The sequence below is a fragment of the Lissotriton vulgaris genome, chromosome 3_1 (assembly GCF_964263255.1).
Source record: "Lissotriton vulgaris chromosome 3_1, aLisVul1.2, whole genome shotgun sequence".
NCBI lineage: Eukaryota > Metazoa > Chordata > Amphibia > Caudata > Salamandridae > Lissotriton > Lissotriton vulgaris.
This window is the reverse complement of record NC_141689.1, coordinates 807,046,641-807,066,857: the sequence shown is the minus strand read 5'-3', so window position 1 is coordinate 807,066,857 and position 20,217 is coordinate 807,046,641.

Here is a 20,217-nt window from a genome sequence, read left to right as displayed (position 1 = left end):
CTAACTATATATACCTACTGGCTATCGCCAGTAGGTAATATATATCTCACAGCAACAAAGAGAAGCCCTTGTGAGAAAAACCACAGGTACATGAAAAATTGGTGATTCTTTTTTTCAAACAACTGCGGAGGAACAGGAAATTAAAGCTTCCACCTCTGTACAAAGTCCAAGCCAGACGCGTTTCTGGAACGAGAGTTCCCTTCATCAGTGGAATCAGTTTTTCTCGAAGAAAAGGCGGAGACCACATCGGGGACAAACATGAGTCTCTTTATTCACAAACAGCCACAGAGAGCGAATGCATTTCGGCGTCATAGCCTTCATCAGCGCCATGTGTGCTTGAAGAGCAGGGGAATGTCTGCACCTATGAGGGTCCCACTCCCGTTGGATAGGCTGTAGCAGTTCCTCCCCCTTAGGGCTCCACCTGATGTATTTTGCCAAATCGGTGCATCAACTACGAGACCCAGAATGCAACAGTTTGTATCAGGATCCCTAGGCTTGTGATTTTTGCAGGATTTGCCAGCATGCGGGACAATTTTACGTGCAGCACTGTCCCCTGTCCCATCGAATGTGAGTTGAAGAGTCTCCTTACGTCCCCTGCCGCACAAACCGCTCAGCCCAAGATATATGTCAGCGGGGCATGCGGCGATGCATCTAGCCCAGCTTCGCTTCTCTCCTTCTTGGGCGTCGTGGTGGACCAAACACTGCCAATAACTTGACGAAACAAAGTTGCCGAAGCGATTGCCAGAAAAGGTAAGGCCACTTGATTGTGCGGGAGTCTCCGAAGACGCCTCTGGCAGGCGTGAAATAATGTAGCACAATCCTTCCCGAAGAAAAGGCGGAGACCACATTGGGGACAAACAGGAGTCTCTTTATTCACAAACAGCCACAGAGAGCTAATGCATTTTGGCATCACAGCCTTCATCAGCTCCATGTGTGCTTGAAGAGCAGGGAAATGTCCGCACCTATGAGGGTCCCGCTCCCGTTGGATAGGCTGCAGCAGTTCCTCCCCCTTAGGGCTCCACCTGATGTAGTTTGCCAAATCAGTGCATCAACTACGAGACCCAGAATGCAACAGTTTGTATCAGGATCCCCAGGCTTGTGATTTTTGCAGGATTTGCCAGCATGCGGGACAATTTTACGTGCAGCACTGTCCCCTGTCCCATCGAATGTGAGTTGAAGAGTCTCCTTACGTCCCCTGCCGCACAAACCGCTCGGCCCAAGATATATGTCAGCGGGGGCATGCGGCGATGCAGCTAGCCAATAACTGCCAATAACTTGACGAAACAAAGTTTAATATATATATATATATATATATATATATATATATATATATATATATATATATATATATATATTTTAATATATATATATATATATATTAATATATATATATATATATATATATATATATATATATATATATATATATATATATATATATATATATATTCAAATATGATGTGCAGAAATATTACAAACTAATCTAATGCATTATTACAAAAATGTGCCTTACTTTAATTTTGAATTTAAAAAAAGTTATTAAAATATGTGGATATAAAATGAACAATTTTTTTTCGATTTCAATTTTTTTACATTAAATAAAAATCATTAGGTATTTAGAAATTTTAAAGAATGTAATTTAATCTAACATTACTTCATATGGTAATCTCTTCTACGTCCCTTTTTTCAAATTTTCCGTGGGAGGGTGCTGCAGTGACTGTCTGTAGCCATGGCTTGTGCTGGACGTACTCCAGCTCTGAGCTAAAGTACTTTTATGACTGTTTTGCATCCCTTTTGGAAGTAGTAACTACTGACTTGCGTTTGCGAATAGGAGTGGCCTTTGTCTTTTTTGGGTGGGTGAATATCCCACCCTAAACCTCTCCCGAACACACCTTTAACCTGTCCTTACTCATTCCCACTCGCCTTTATTTACAAATATTCACCATTTTCCAGCGACCCACACCATCCGTCCCACATTTACAACAAAAACGTATGCCTGTGTGTGCAGAGACTCTACAGTAGGGACAGAGAAGTCTGCACAGAAAAAGATAGGAAAGGCAGAGGCATAGGCCTATGCACGCAGATTGTGAATAGCATTTTGTAGTATGTTTGTAGTAGTATTGTAATACTACAAAATGTACTAGTGGGTGCAGTTTATGTCTAGGCCCCTAAGTTGCTGCTAGAGAACTTCAGACAAATACGGGCCCAATAATAGCCTTTGCCATGAGTAGACAACTTTGTGCAGCTTGGACGATAAGGAGAGGTCGAGGGCTTCCTTTATACATTTTTCTACAAATTGTATCCCAGATTTTAGTAACATTACACTGATTTTAATTGATTGTTCTACGGGACACAATTTATGTAGTGAATTCACTGTTTGGCTCTGAGGTGTAGTGAGATATTTAGCGAATTCAGATCTAACCGCTAGCACTTCTAATTTGATGCTGCTACATATGTTACATGTTATAGTTGTGTGCCCAAATAATTTTTGCATATTTGCACATTGCCGATAGCGCCACTTCATTTGATGTGCTCCTATCTAGCATACTCACTGTATTGTCCATTACTGTGACCATGATTTTAACTACTAATGTTTTAGGTTTTAATGTAAATATTTGTATTATTTTGCTATATATGCATGTTTCATGGGGTTACACCCTTAAATAAACGTATGACTCACTTGGCCCCTAAGTCGCCCTTCCGTTCTCTTTAGAATTCTGCCTGCCTCTCTCCCCGGCCGCCTTTCTTTCTTCTTTCCTCTCTCATCTTTTGCAGGTGATGTTGCGTGATCTCCACATTATGTGTGAGGAGATCATACATTAATGGCGATTCCTTTGGATTCAGGTACCTGAATTTATAGAGGGAAATCCAAACTACAAATACCACAATACAAACAAAAAACATGTCAGATAAAACTACTAATAGTTACGAATGACAGCTACTAGCATGAGGGTGCCCCTCCTCTTCCATGCTCTCATTTGTCTCTTTCCCATTTAACAATAAAACAAATCCTCACTTTGATTACAGAGGACAAAGCTGACAGCACAATTAATATCTGACAATATATTAAATAAGGACAGCTGGAAACCCTTGTTTGAAAGGCATGCTGGGTAGCTGTTATTTTCTCACATAAGGCTGCTGTTACATCAGTACCTTGTACACAGGGCGTCAAAAATGCAACAAATGGACATGTCCATAGAACGACCCTGCTGTTGCACAACCAAATACTTGTTTGAACCCATGCGGTTCAGTTGCAGATCAATAGCATGACCTTCACAGAATATATTATTGCTCCACTAAAAGTTTAAAGCTGGAGGGAGTGCGGTCAACCTAAAAGGAATATACATTCCGGGATTTTCTAGAATTTAGAAACAGTCGGTTGGAGCACAGGACTTATATTTTTGTTGGTAAATCTCGTTTCGGAATCATTTGTCTAACCAATTCACATTTCAAAATAGCTGTCAAACACTTCAGGCTCTTTGGTAACAGAAGAAAGTCACTCAAATATTTCAGAAAAGCCCTGGGGTCGACAGAGACAGTAACAGTGTTTACGTTCATACAAGGAAGTGCCAAAAGAAAAGCCAATGCAGGTAAAAGGGCAAGGTAAACCGGCCTGGCAGAGTCATACACGCTGTAGTCTATGTACCCACCTTCTATTCGTGATTGTCTGCACACCTGACACCAGTTGCATGTGTCTAGTGCTAGTTCCTGATATCTTGATACACCATACAAGTAATAGATTTTGTGGCTGAGTACCAAGAGCAAATGGACACATATTGTGTAACGTATTTACAACACGTCACGGACAATGATGTCATTAGCCACACAGCTACACATATGACACCATAATCGTGTGATGTTAAACACGATGTGGTATTGCAGCAAGGTATTAAGACTGTCAATAGGTTTCTTGTGTGCTTTCTTTCCTGGAATCATACCTTCCGAGCCTTCCGAGCGATTATTGTCTGAGGGTAAATAGAAAAATATTTCGTTTAAAAAATCAAGTAATGTCACCCACTCAATTTTGCCCATTGCACCTGTTTTAATTTGCACTTAACAGTCCACGTAGTGCTAAACTGCGCTAGTTTGCTTACTTTTAGTTGGTACGAGACTGCATTGACTCCTCTAGATGTTTTCTACTTTTCTTCCACTTTGCACGTCTTTTGCGAAAGTAGTTTTTTTCCATTATATGATGATACAGTGAGGAAAATAAAGTTAGGTATTTTAACTTTTGCTATTTGCATTCATTGGAAAAAGGAAGATGTGATATAGCAAATTATTATTAATTTAGATCTAACGATAAGTAAAACAAAAAGAAGTAGTTTATTTAGACTTTATCTTCCATAAAACAAATAATATTCATTAAATAGTAAACGACTAGTAAAAATAAAATATTGATGTTGAAAGAAACGAGTTGCTTGCAGAGAAAGCAAGAACTACATTAATCACATTTTGTTCCTAGTTTGTAGTTCCAAACGAATTCTAGCCATTTTCTTTTTAAAAGGAACCCAATTCTAGTTTCAAAAGGAGAGGTAAACCTGAAAGCAAAAGATCTGTCTATTCATGTGGAAATATTATACATTTTTACCAAACAGAGTCTTCAACACTTGCCTAGAGAAAAGTTTGAATTTGGAATCTCAGCATATTTGACAGTTGCAGGCACAACTTCTGCTCTTGGGAATGGCAATTTTACTATCTCTAGACAATGAGGGAGGGGCGAATTTTCTATCAAAGTGCTGGTCTCCAATTTTTTAATTCTTGAAGATAGCTGATATTATATCCTGCTCTAAAACAATTAGAGTTAAATATTTGAAACCTCTATTTTTAGAGAATAATCTCCCAACAATTACTGTAGCATATGCATTTTTATTGAATTGAATAAAGAAAGGAGTGCACCTTATATCTAAATGCTTTCATAGGGTTCTGTTTTAATATTTTTTCAAGGCTAATCATTGGTCAGTTTATGGACTTCTTTTAAACCGTTTTAAAGGTTTATTGTTTAGTTCTGTTTGAATGTGTCTCTTTCTGCACAAAACCTATCCTGCCCATAACACAGGGACCTTGCACCAAAGAGCAAGGGAGCCTTCTTTGGCGCTAGGCAGTAGATTGTGCACCAGTGCAGGCAGAGATCAGGAATGCCCCATATATTGGTAAATACAGTGAATTACTGCCCTCTCCCTTTCACGTAGGGCAGTGCAGCAATTTGTCTTGCTGCATTGCATGAAGGATTGATAAATCTGACCTTAGCTTGAAGTGTGTGGTATTGATAATGTGTAGCATCACAGGGATTATTCGTGACAAGGATGACATCAAGTTGAAGGGGATGATGGCTGCAGATAGCCCCGCCTCTGCGTAGTTATACAGGTGACCGCTGCTCCTCCCCCTGCAATGGAGAACGCAGACCATTGTACCTTGGCGCCTTACCCCGTAGCGGAGGTCTCGGTCGGCTGGCTGGCTTTTTGGTATTCCAGGCGTTTTCGGCACTTCGGTAAAGCGAGGGTTTGGAGATTGTCCTCCGCTGCTCACAGCTGCTTTAGGCTGCACAGCTCCTCGGCTGCTTCTCAGTGAAGCTTAACATCTAAGGGGGAAAGATGGGAAAAAATTTAAAACAAGCGAATGCCATTGCAAAAGTTGATTACGCGGCTGGGCTGAAGACCAAAAATCGCCTAGCCAAAGCAAAAGCAGTGTCATCAGCCGCAAGAGCTGAGAATACTCCAAACAGACCTGGTCTCAATTCGAGCCTTCAGAGCTCTGAAGAAGTGCTGCATGAGTCCCTTCAAGAGGGGTTGGATCCCGCTGCAAAGAGATGAATAGATGGCTCAACTAGCATGGAAAGGGAACTAACAGTTAAGTCTACAGTGGGTTTAAACAAGGATGTGATGAAAAATCCCAAAGACTTTACGCTATGTTCCAAAAAAGTGTCGCAGCTGGTTTCAGCCGATTTCACAGCAGACCTGATGCAACTTACAGAGGGACCAGTGGGCGCGCCAACAAGCCCTCTGCAGACTCTATTTTCATCTCCTCGGGCCCTGGCACCGGTGCAGGCTCCCCCTGCAGTCACCTCACTACCACAAAAGCCAGGTCGATCACAATCAGACTGTTTCATCAATACCATTGACTCAGGTCCCGGCACTGGTTCAGTGACCTCCTGAAGACACCATAGTGCAGCTGTCCGAAGTTCAGGCATACCCCTAGACACAGAACCAGACTATTTGTAAGGCTGTTTTGGATTTCCCAGGCCAGCTAGCTGAGAACCAGAAGCAAGATGGGAAGCTAGAACAGGGCGAGCTTCATTCAGCGAAATGAAGAAGTCCCAAGAAAATGAGATAGCCTACATCCATCTACGTCTTGGAAAAATTGAAGAGGCCATGGCTTGTCTTCCAGCTAGAATTCAAGAAGCCGAGTCAAGGATCGCCCTACTGTAGGATCAAATGATCTCAATGCTCCTGAAAGTAAATGAGGCAGCGAAAGATAAAATCGCCCTGGAGAAAAAACTAGTGGAACTTGAAAATCATTCTCGATGATCGAACTTACGCCTAGTCTGAGTACCTGAGGGAAGTGAGGGATCTCAAACTCTCCAATGGGTTGAGTCGTTTGTCAAGCAGAAGGTCTTGCCACAGTTTACTGGTGACCTCACGATTACAAGGGCACATCGAGTTCCGTCACTTCCACCACCTAATTCAACAATCGCACGCAATATCTTAATGAACTTTGCTGATTATCATCTCAAAGAGAAGATTCTGGCTAAGGCCATAAACAGAGACGATTCTCTGTAAATGAGGTCTCAAAATGTCAGATGTTTTCTGATATGTCTGTGGTAGCCGCATACAGGGGGAAAGAATTTGTGAAATTACTGCATCTTTTTAAAGCCCAAAGGGTGCAGGCATCAATAGCTCAGCAATCAAAGCTTCAAGTCTTTATAAGGGGGAAATTCCATATGTGTTCTACTATATAAGAAGCCCAGGAATTTCTGAAAGAGATCTCATCCTCAATATGATAACGTATTTCACTCAACGCTAAGGGTCCTCAGGGTCGGGGGAGGAGGGTCACTTAGGGCACAGTTTCAAGGCACCCCATAGTGAAATAGGGGAGGGTGAGATGTGGTCTGCAGGGGTTTTCCACATTTCCGGGGGAGGGGTATTTAGGGGGAGGGATGGGGGTTTATTGTTGCAATTTTTATCATAGATATGGTTAGTAAATGTCTTATTATGTCAGAAAGTGTGAATGGTATGCTAAACAAACAAAATACGGAGGGCTATAAGATGGCTGGCCTAATTTACACCTCAAGTTCTTTTTCTCCAAGAAACACACCTCAAAACAAATTCACCTAAGCTCTTTCTGCCTAGAGTATTCTCAAATGCCTTTTTTTGCATCTGATGGGCTGGCAATGAGAGGAGTAGCTATCTACTTTTCTAGAAGTTTGGCTAGGGAGTTTGTCCAAGTTCGGAGAGATCCCCAGGGAAGATGGCTATGGGTTATGTTGAAATTTAATGGGAATATCTTGAATTTTTCCAACTACTACGTTCCAATTATGGACGATGCCTCAGTGTAAGTGAAGATCAACAAGCTGCTTAGGGTAGCTCCCGTCAGATCCTAATTGGTGGGTATTTTATTTTTATCCAAGACTTAAAAAAAATACTTCTAATAAAAATAAGAAACAATTGAAGCCAAAGACTAAAAAAGTCTTTCATGCCATAATTCACAATTATTAGTTGATTGATCCAGGGCGCAACACAAATTTGGCCACAAGTAATTAGACATGCCATTCCCGGCAATTTCAGACAGCATCTCGTGTTGATTTTGTTTTAACATCTTGGTCCTTGACTCTCATAGAGGCAGAAATTGGGGCTAATTCATTCTCAGACCACTCCTTTATTAAGCTTGATCTAGAAACCAAAGAGAGGAAGAGGGGGAGATCCAGGTGGCAGATGGATTGTCTTCTTCTCCAAGATCAACAATGGGTAGAAAGCTTAAGAGAATAGATACTTGAGTATTTCAGGATCAATGAGGGGACGGCAGAACCATTCTCATTACGGGGGTGTTCAAGGCAGCTGTGTGTAGGCAAATGATCACCTTTTCGGCCGCTCAGTCTAAAACAAGATATATTAAAATAGATTAATTCCAGCAGGCAGTTGAAAGTGTTCAAAATCCGAGAATTGCTTCTCAACGGGGTCAGCTTGATAAAGCTAAAAAGGCGTTAAGGGAATTTATCTGATTAGAAGAAATTAGCAGCTCCCGAACCTTTCAACAATGTGTATATGAAGAAAGCCAAATGGTTGGCAAATTGTTAGCCGTCTCTTCTAAGACCAGACAGGAAGCAGCCCTAATTAAAGAGGTTGTATCTCCTAAGACTGGATCTGTAGTGACAAGTAGGGATGGGATTGCTCAAGCTTTCATGGAGCATTATCAACAGCTCCATACTACTGAATATGCAGTTGGACAAGTCTCTCCACAGAATTACTTTAAGGGTGTTAATCTCCCAAGACTGTCTAACTACATCGTAGGACAGGTACAACTAGACATAACAGGCGTTGAAATTCTGGCAGCCCTAATTTCAACTGCTGAGCGAAAGTCTGCGGAAATGGCGGGCTGCCTATAGAATTGTACAAAGTATTTGCAAAGGAGTTGACCCCCTTCCTGATAAATCTTTTCATTTATATTAAGAATGGTGGTGCTGTTCCCTTAGTTTTCAAAGAAGCTATTATTGTTAGCTTCGTGAAAAAGGGCACATTTCCCAAGGATGTTAATTCCTATAGACCCCTCAGCCTTCTCAATGCTGATTACAAAATCTTACTGAAAATGTGGGCGCAGTGTTTTACACCCTTAGCACATGAAGTGATACACAGAGACCAGTCTGGGTTTGTTGCCGGGAGGTCGATGTCCTCAAATACAGAATTTTTAATACAGGCTCTCAACTATTGTAATATAAACTGTACCTCAGCTTGTATTATGATGGTCGACGCCGAAAAGGCGTTCAACCTGCAAAACTGGAACACCCTTTTCTATGGCCTCGATAGGTTTGGGATCCCTCCCCAGGTTACCAAAATGCTCTGGAATAACTATCAGTGGGCTCAGGCGGTGATAAATGCAAACCGAGTACACCCTTGTCTTGTCCGGGGGACGAGACAAGGATGTTCACTTTCCCCTTTATTATATTGAACCCCTAGCTATCCGAATTCGCGACAATGTAGCAATTAACCCCTTCGAGGCTAATGACGAGCTGGGCTCGTCATGGCGCTTACCTGCCGTGCGCGGATGACAAGGCCAGCTCGTCATAAAACAATGTAAAATAATAAAACCCAGCGCAGGACGGGAAAACGCCTAGCAGCCATGGGGTTAAAGCTCTAATTTCAGGTATGTCCAAACTAAAGCTGTTTGCAGACAATATAATTTTATATCTCAGTCCAGAGAGTCAGAATTTGGAACTGGTCCTAACAGAATATAGTCAATTTGAACTGATTGGGGGTTACAAATAAACCGAAATAAAACTGAAATTCCAGTTTTAAATTCGGATAGGGATTTTCTTCCTGCACATTTTAAACAGCAAGCCACTAAGCCAGACCCAATATGCTACTTTCAAATGAATGTCTCTGACCAATATGAGAAGCTATATATATTGAACTACATAGCCACGCGGGGTAAAAATAAGAAACTGTTGCACAATTGGTTGCTTCTACCTTTAACTTTGATAGGCCATGTAGCCCTTATCAAAATGTCCATACTTCCTTTACTTGCTTTTCTTTTTATATATACACATGAAAATCAATATTAGTTACTTTAAAGAACTGGAAACAATGTTTAGACAGTTTGTCTGGAGTAAGAAGACTTGAGGGTTAAACTCTCGGCGTTACAACTAGATGTTAATCAAGGTGGATTAGCATTACCACATGTTCACACATATTATGAAACAGCTATTTTAGATCGAACAGCTGTTGGTTTGAAACTGTTTGATAGACACATTTTTTTGATAAAGATTGCTCGCAGATCCTGATATTTCTAAAAACTTCGAAGCTTCCCAAGAGGACTCGCTATAAGACTCTGAAGGATTATTCCTTTAGGTTACAATCCTTTTTTAGGCAGGCTGGTTCTTCTGGGTTTTACTATCTAAAATTAGGTGACTGTAAAAGTTTGGGTCTCCAAATTCAATCTAGTCAGCCTGGAAATTGGAGGGGATGTGAGCTAGATGAGCTGGGGCACTTTTCAGAGTAATTACCTGGCAAGAGGTACAGGATAGAAGTGGTGACCAAAGCAAGCCCATTTTTTTTAATATTTACAGAATTTACATTTTTTAATTAGATACAATTTCTCGACTAATGGTGCCCAGTCTAAGCTGGTGACTGCTCATTTTGGAGCAAAACTAAGAGAGGTGGGGAATTGGTACCGTCTTTTGAGCACTCAAATTGAATCTTTATTGGTCGAGACTCTCTTAAAAAGGATAATCCGGGAAACTCAATGTACCTTCTCAAGTCCGAAGTTGCAGGCCATACGTCAGTTGGGAAGCAAGGCTTTAAGAGCAGGCAATTTTAAAAGAATGGCATTTTTGTCCCAGTGGTTGGCATACTTTACACCCAAATCTCCAGAAACTCTGAATAAATGTTTCCACTGCCAGGCAGAAGGGAAAGGGGCTTTTCTACATATATTTTTTATGTGCCCAAGGTTAGGGCCTTTCTGGGATGATATTTTTTTCAGCCTCAAATCTGGCGATCCAGAAGATAGTAGATTTAGAGGCTGAGGTTGCCCTTTTGGAATTATTAAATCCAGACCAAATCTGACAAAAGAGGCTGAGACTTTTCTAGAATTTCCTCCCTCCTTGCTCGCTCCCTAATTCTTAAGAATTGGAGGTTGATGGAAGCACCTACATACCTGAGGTTTTTAAGTAAGATGAAATGGACCAGGAATTTTGAAGAAGCTTATGCAAGGCGGGTGGGTGCTACAAAAAAGTTCACAGCGATCTGGAAATATGTATTCAATCTCAAAACTTCGATATGCTAGTAGTCTTATTTGACATAATAAGTAGGATCATCTAAATTTTAAGGCTGGGGGAAATGTGGTCTTGGTTTTTCAGCACCTTAGCACCTTAGCAGTTTAGCACCTTACCATTTTAGTAAGAGTGTTTTGTTTATCCGCAAAGCTGGGATATTAATTTTAATACTCCAAAAAATGAGTATATGGTTAGATTATTGTTGCAATGTGCTTCTTGCACTTATTTTGCACTTTCACTGTATTGGTTTTAACCATGTTTTTGTATGTTTTGATCAAATGATCCTTTTTAAAATTCCCCGTTATTTATCATTATTGTCATGCCCCTGATGCTCTGCTCAATAAAAAAAATAAAGGATGACATCAAGTTTACTGGATTATAGTAATTACTGTTATAGCACTGAGAATCTAAAATGTGCTTCTTGTAGGTGCCTGGTATAGAGGTAGATGGGTAAAGCTGAGATGAGATGTTGATGATTCGCTTATGCTGAATAAATAGAAGCAGTTGGCAACTATCGTAAAGCGAGGAAATTTATAAATCCGCCGGGCCAAACAATATCAGTACAAGAAAGTTACAATGCCTCAACATGAAATTGCAGTACCCCATATGGATAGAATGGCACTGCCTTTAGCTTATGGCCCACATATTCGATAAGGCAAGCATTTTAATGCTTATTGCCAATACAGGCTCAAGCACAATCACCCACCAAAGTAGGAGGAATGCAGTGTGTGTAGAGTGAACTCAGTACATGGGGAAAGTGAACAGCCAGGTGTGAAACTGGTGTTTTCTTCCGCAGTGCAGGAGTGTAGCTCAGAGTACCCAAGTTTGCGCCCACCCACTGTACCATAATCCGTGCTTGAGTGAATCAATCAACAAGGAAATTAGCCTTCAAGGGGCCGAAATACTCAGTGTTGTTTGCAGCCCAGGGGATTCAGTACACATGACAGCAAATGGATCAGCTGTTGTTGATTGTATATTGCTTCCAGGCAGTGACACAAAGGAAGCATCAGTGTGAGCAGAGAGAGTCTTCCTGGCAGGATGACTGGAGAGTATCTGTACCCTTCCCTGATGGGAAGGGTACAAAAAGACCTGTGCATGTGAGGCATCCGTGCTCAAGTGCAGGAACATCTTATTTTGTGGGAGATCGCAAACTTGTGTCACAATGAAGTGCATGTTGTGCCATTGTTAAAACACGCCTTTAGGGAGGAGACCTGGAACAAGTATCTGTAATTAAAGAAAGAAACTGGAAAGGGTACGCACACTCCTGTGATACGCCGTATTTACGAAACATGGCCTGGCACTGTTTGAACCAAGTTATGCTGGGTATGAGGACTCGGAAAGTAAGACTTCAAGCAAAATATCTTAAAATTTTGTTCAAAAAGAGAACGCATTGCAAAGCTAAAGGGCAGCAAATATAGCTGTTAGCAACAGTATTAATAGGGTGAAAACAAGGGTGCAATGCCAGCGTCCCCAGGATTACCAACTGCGTTCCCAGCACTGACATCGTCGCAAGTAGGGCAAGATGGGAGGCATTATAATCCAGCTCATTCAAGTCCCAGTCCCGGGGCAAACATCTTCCTAGGAAACAGAGACATAAGAAGTTTATTTTACCCCCTGGCTACAAGTCCAGCTGCACCAACTATATCTTCAAGCTGCACTCCGCCCAACAAAGCCATAGAGGACGGCCAGTCCCACTGCCTCACGGGCTCCAGGAATGCCCCTATCACCAATAATAACCACGCTACAGGGTGGCATATCCCTCAAGCCAGAGGCCCTGGGCAGGGTCGCATCCAGACCCAACTTCACCAGATCAACAACTCCCATACACCACTCACCGGAAGATCTTCATTCGAACTCGATCCTAAATGGGGCCCTCACGGCTGACATATTGATCAGCACATGTAGCGCAACCCCGGTAACAGGGGAGCACATGCTTGACGCAACTAGTTACACACATGAAATCTATGAAGGAGGAGGAACCACAGAAACACTGGACCGGCACCCCCCACCTTCGAATTTGACGCACCAGAGCCCCCTGGAACAAGATAAATTAACCTTGTTACCATCTTCAATGAGTAGAAGCTCGGATAGGGGGGAGAGCCCCCCAGTGATCTCAGATCATTTAACTCTGAACAACGAGACACTCATCTCCATGACTGGTCCTGCAATAATGCACGCCGACAAGCTCGATGCCCAGATAAACATACTACAAACTGTCGCAAACTTAATATCTGGAATCGACTGTAAACTGGACCACCTGAATTCCCTGATTTGCAGAGTACAGGACAGCACACACTTCAAGCCTGAGTCATGTAGTTGCAGTCCAATCTTGAACAACTTAGGAAAACTTCCGGACATCATGACCACACTAATTGAGGACCTCAAGAATGAAGTCGGCAAGACCAAGGATCCGCTCTCTCAGGCCCCAGCCCCCCACCCTCCAAAAACAGAAGGTTTAAGAAACTCAATAAACCATTCTACACAAATTAATAAAGAAGACAAAACTGTCTGGGAGGCTCCACCACCCATGCTCAGCACGAGCAGGCCAGTCGCCATCACGACCAAAACAAAAAACCACAAGCCCCAGCATATTATCATACCAACCAACCCAGACTTCCATACCCTATCGAGGAAAAACAAATAAAAATTTAAAAAACTCAATAAGGCAAATAAAAACAAATCTCTCGCTCCCAGAACTATCTGGGAATGGCTACGGCCTGAGAATGAGACGTCCGCCCACATCGTGAATCAGGAAACGACAAATTGGGAGCAACTGTCAAAATACCGGAAACAATCGAGCCAAACGTCGAAGTCACTCATTCTACTAACTCAGCAATAACCTCACTCGCAACCCCCCAGCCAGTCTTAACAGCACCACACTTAAAACAAGCAATGGACCCCATGGACAAAGCTCAGCTGAAGCAACTCAAGTAAACTCAAACAGATACGACCCTCAGGTCGCTGCTTTATCAATGTTCGCGAAGGGTCGCGCATCGCAAGCGCCTTTGACTGCTACAGACCTCAGGAAAATTGAACACCCGCTACTCACCATAAGCGCCCCCAGCCTGTCACAGATGGAGGCCCACCCACGGCCATTGGAGCCATTGGGGTTAAACAGGCATGCAAATGACAGTCCACTAGACACAGCACAGATACCACAAACAGGCGGCCATGGGGCGGACTCAGTCTGCCGAATAAACCACCCCCAGGATCGGAAAATAATGTTGTACCCCGACTATGTCTCCCAGGGGACGTGGGACATTCTCAACTGCAGCAATCTACTAAAACTTTTTGCAAACATCCCAGGGTTGGAGGGAACAAAAACCACAGACATTGAAACCATCTCCTTCCTCCCGCCAGATGCGGAGGAGAAAAACGAACCCGCGGAGTTAACCTTCGTGAGCCCGCACATGGCCGAGGCTCTGAAAAGCCAGTACAAGCTATTGGAAAGCTGGGGTATAAAAATAAAACCTACGCGCGCACAAAAATACCCACTCCTCTTAAAAACGCAAACCGCACACTCCCAGATGGGAAACACAGATCAGCGAATCAGAGGGAACTCACGCCTGCATGCCCACACCATTGACGCGCCACACGTGGCGCCTATCCTCCAGGGCTCCAAAGGACAAACACTGGTCCAATGATCAGCACCCCAATTAAAATAACAACTAACCCGAATCAGGGTACACGCACATGCGCAACCTTGGGATGCGCAAGTAAAGACTAGTCCTGGCTGCCGCTAGCACTAAACTCAAGATCCTAACACAGCCACAATGCCTCGGGCCACCCCTCTGCAATACGACAATCGCTCAACAAAAGCCTCCAGACAAGGACCGCCCCCGGATCGCCTGAAAATCATGACTTGGAATGTCGCAGGGCTCAGGAGGCTGCTTCTTAATAAAAACGCTGTGACATTCATGGAAGAGGCAGACATCATCTGCATACAAGAATCCTGGCAGCTCGACCCACTTTCATTAAGAGGATACGCAGAATATGGAAAACCTGCAAAAAAGCCTAACATATTCGGAAGACCATCGGGGGGATATGTGTCTACATAAAGCACTCACTCAACCTGGAATTTGCGGTAATTCCTAATCTCCTGGACAATCTCCAGGCAGGCATCCTGATAGGCTGCCGCCTGACAAATGGAAACTTTGTGTTTTTATTAATTAACCTCTACTATAATCCACATGGGCCCATATCCAACTTGGCCACGCTGACAACCCACCTTGAGTCCTTAATGCTCCAACACCCGGCCTTGGAATGCATCATTCTTGGTGACTTTAATACCCATAACATAGGGATATTAACCACACGACGACATCAGCCTGGGGCCACCATTGCTCTGAATGATCTATTAAAAACTTACAAGCTGGCGAGAGCGCACTCGGTCCTCCTAAACATCAGCCCAGGGTCCTTCGTCTGTCCTACATACAACAACCGAACAACGATCGACTACATCATCCTAAGCGAAAAACTACAACCTCTCATGTCAAACTTCACAGTTCATCCGCGCAGCGATAGTGACCACGCTGCCTTAACCATCACATTGAATCTCATAGCGGACACTCGCCACAGGCTCGAATACATAGGAGCATCTAACGGCGAAGAACTGATAAAGTTGCCTAGAAGAATTTAATGGGTACAGACTTCTATCACAACTTTTAACAATTGGGCAAACCAGTGGCCAGGCTGGCCACCGAATGAACAGAAAAAGGGCGCAATAGCCACTTGGAACACCATCACTGGGACCCTTGCTGCGATCCTTCGTGGAACCTCAAACAGCACATTTAACAGGGACTCTCCACCTACATATGGACACAAGGTGGAAATCAAAATCAGCGCTAAACAACTGAGCAAGAAACGCAAACTCTTCCGCAAACATGGCACAAGCTCAATGAAGAAACAACTTCAAGAGGCCAGCAAAAGTCACTCCAAGAAGGTTTGGGAGGCAAAACGAGATCACTGCGAAGCACAATGGCTGAAAATCTTTGACTTGCTGAGCCCAGGAAAATCGCAGGAGTTTTGCCACTACTTAAGCACCCTGGGACGAGGCACAAACCACAGAGAAAACTCCCTCGAGGCTCCCATCTGGGCCGCCCATGTAAAAGCCCTTTACATCGAAACCGGCCCCGCCACCAAGCAAAATGAAACAACTAACGTTGGAGCCGACTCAGACCCAACCCCCGAGATGATTGCCCCGCCGGGAAAATTGTTGGTGTCCAAAATTCTAAAAAACATCAGACAAAATGGTGCCCCGGGGCCTAACGGCCTTCCTGGTCACTTATTCAAGGCAAACATCGACTTCTGCTCAAAAACCCTGACCCACCTGTACACTGAATGCTGGCTCCTGGGGGATGTCCCAGACTCATGGAGAGGCTCGCTCTTACAGCCAATTCACAAAAAGGGCCCAAAATCTGAACCATCAAACTATCGCCTGATCGCCCTTCTGGACATCGAGGGAAAAGCTTACGCCAGTGCCATCTTGAGGGACCTCACAGACTGGACAAACGCTGAAGGTCTCCTCCCATTCTGCCAAACTGGATTTAGACCAGGGTCCGCCACAGTCGATAACATCACTGCACTTTTTATCTGGCTCACCACGCTCGGACACGCAAAAGCCCCCCCTTATTCGCCTGCTTTATTGACTATTCGGCGGCGTTCGACGGGGTAGATTGTGCAATCCTGTGGAGAAAGCTGGCCCAATGGAACATCAAAAAACACAGTTGATGGACAGAATGTAGAACAATGTCATACATTCACCCCAGTACAAGGATCTGGGCCTAAATCCATCGTTTTTTTGCACTCCACACCACCCTGGGTTAGACACTGGCTATATGCAAATCAGCTCTGACCCTGTGCCTCATGGTAACAGTCCAGTCCGAACTACCAAGCCATGTCTTTACCAGACCGGAATCAAGCATCCAAGGACCGGTTTCTGGCTATCAGCCTTCATCAGCCTGGATAGCTTGACTCCAGTGGTGTGGAGAGCCTGGGATTCACGTTTGAGTATACCCAGCACACTCGGGGTGAAAATTGCAAAAAACACAGTTGATGGACAGAATGTAGAACAATGTCATGCGTTCACCCCAGTACAAGGATCTGGGCCTAAATCCATCGTTTTTTTGCACTCCACACCACCCTGGGTTAGACACTGGCTATATGCAAATCAGCTCTGACCCTGTGCCTCATGGGAACAGTCCAGTCCGAACTACCAAGCCATGCAATGGCCGTGACATTGATCCACATTCGGTCCATCACTTGTTGTTTTTCCAATGGAACATCAATCCATCTTTTTTGAGGGCGATCCAATCATTGTACCACAAAACGTGGGTAAGAATCAAACTCTCGAGGGACCATGCATCCGCAAAGATCAATACGGACCATGGTTTAAAACAAGGGTGCGTGCTAGCCCCACTGCTATTCAATTTATACACAGCGGACATGGAGAGAGCCTTGTCTGGGGCAGCACTGCTTATCCCAAAGATCGGCGGGACAAAAATTCACTTCATGAAATACGCCGACGACCTGTTGCTCTTGGACCATACGAGAATTGGGCTACAAAAGGCGCTGACGGCACTTGCCGCATACAACGATAAAAACAAGCTTGTAGCAAATCCATCCAAGTCCAAAGTCATCATCTTTGGAAAGTACCCAAAGAAAAAATCATTAAAATGGAGGCTTGGCCACCTTTTGCTGGAAAACACTCAGCGGTACACTTACTTGGGCATTTGCTTCCAGGAGTCGGGGCTCTCAAGCGCGCACCTAAAGATCATCCAAGGCAAAGGCAAAACTATAACCTACGCTATTTGCAAGCTGCACGCCTCCTTATACAGCCCGTCCACAATGGCCATCCAACGAGTACTTAAAGCAAAATTAATGCCGGCCCTAAATTACGCTCTCCAAGCATTTCCAGGCAAACTGCATAAAGATCTAGAAAAAATTCACTGCAGAGCCTACAAGAGACTATTTCATCTTCCAAGGTATACCAGAAACACTCTCGTCCGCTTGGAGTTTTCACTCAACCAGCAATACTTGGAAGAGATGGCCGCCCTAAGCAAATACTACTAACAACGACGGCCAAGGAGAACACACTTAAGGCATCGCTGAATTGTAGCTTCAGAGAACCAGGGAATCCCTGGTCGGCCACTCTCAAGGCGGCGAAGGACCATCTCAACCTCGCCATCGAGTCTTGGAATCCCGAATATGTCAGCTATACCGCCATCAAACACTCCATCAAAAAACAAGTGCGTGCGCGGTCGCGAGAACTGGACCTGGAGTCGCTGGCAAAAAAAGACCTTCATGAGTCCTTGTGCTTACCACACATCCTGCACAATCCCAAACACTATCTCAAGCAGGCCCTTCATAAGATCTTAGCCTACAGACTACATCCGCTGCCTCTTAAAGAACTATATGCCTTCGGCACGGCCGGCTCAGGAGTCGGGAAGGCAGGCTCTGCAGGTACAAACGTGAGTCACTGGCTCATCTACTATTCTGCTGCCCGGCCCTGCGCATGGCCCGCAGTCTCTATCTCAGGCCAATTCTAAGACAATCAGGAATCCGCACCGCAAAGGAGGCGACCATCTATCTCTATACCTTGACAACGGTAAAGCACATGGCCTCCTTCGGAAAGTTCATTCACCAACACGATCCCTGCTGATGGCCCCGGAGGGCCTGCCCTTATAGTGACTTTGCAGACCCATGCCTCAATATGAACCTTAAGTCATCGTAACCCCAGCCCCCTGGGCGGCACAAACTCCCTTGGTTTTAACTTTTGTAATTTTGTAACCTTGTATTTTGTTTTAATGTAATGGTTTTGAGTAACCAATCAATAAAAAGAATTCAAGGGTACTGGGTATCAAATTGGATACTGGTGAAGTGTGTTTTTTTGTATCACTGTTGTAAGGTCTCTGGGGGTTTGGTAGGCTCCTGTATTTTGTGCTGGTGAAGCTAAATATTAATCGGCCCCCATTTTTCCTTATTTCGGCGGGAGAACGGACAATGAAATGAGCAAAATGGAAAAAAAGTCTGCCATTGTTCAAAGGGATGTAGAATAGATTTTGGTGCTGAGAGGAAAACCTCACTGCTGATGTAAGCCCTGAGGACAAGAAGAATTCGATCATTTTCCAGTATTGTCTACCAATAAAGCTGTTCATTTAAATTAATTTGAGATATGTGTGTAAAACCCATTTTCCCTGAAGAAGACACTTCATTACAAATATTTATTTTTGTGAAAAGACTGCAAAGAAATGGTGAGTCCATTAAAGATTATTTAACATACTTAAGGAAGCTCACCTTACATTGTAAATTGGGAGGGGATATAGTTGAAAGAAAGAATAAGGGAATAATTCATGTTGTGATGCAACAAGTAAGGAATGGGCTATGGCTGAAAGAGGACGAAAAGAGACATTAAAAACTATGAGCCACAAAGTGAAAGAAAGTCATGCACGAACATTTAACAGGAAGTGTTACAGGTATGGAACACACAGTTACTTGGTTAGTAGTAGGAAATGTCCAGGCAAATCATGTGAAAGGAAAGAACATTATTCAAAAGAATGCGGAGCTCCAAATAATTACGAGAAAATAATGAGATCAATTATCAATGTGAAGTGTGTCAGGATGTGAGAAGATAGTGTGCCAGGTATTGGAGTAGAAACAATCTGGACCCATAGGCAATGTGAGAATCGAAGGACTTGGAGTAGAGATGCTATTTGAGTTGGGAGGCAGTTAACTATGGTCTTTAACAGAGTAGAAGAACAAAACTTCAAGGGAAAAGTCAAATTGTATCAACCAGGCATCAGACAAGTATGTTTTGACCTGCCAAGAAACCTGGGTCTACTGTCTAAGAACTAACAGGTTAACAGAAAATGGCATAGCTTGACAGGTTTGTTAACATTGTACAAACTGCTATAACGAATTTGGATAGCAGGGTGCAATAGCGAGTTGCCTGTATATTTTTTAAAGCAAGGTTTGATTAAGAATCTTCTTTTTGCTTGCACTGCCTGTTTGTAATTGTGTTTCACCTTTCACCTTGCAGCTTATTGTAAAACATTTTTGTAATTGACACAATAAAGATTACTTGCCATCAGACTAGGTGGATATGGTGGTGAGCTGATAAGGCTACTTTGATGCATTACAGGTTGTGTGCAATCTAGAGGAAGCTATGCTACCTGAAAGGTTAATGTGCCATTAAAAACAATATCACAGCATGAGCAGTTTGTAGCCCAGGGGATTCA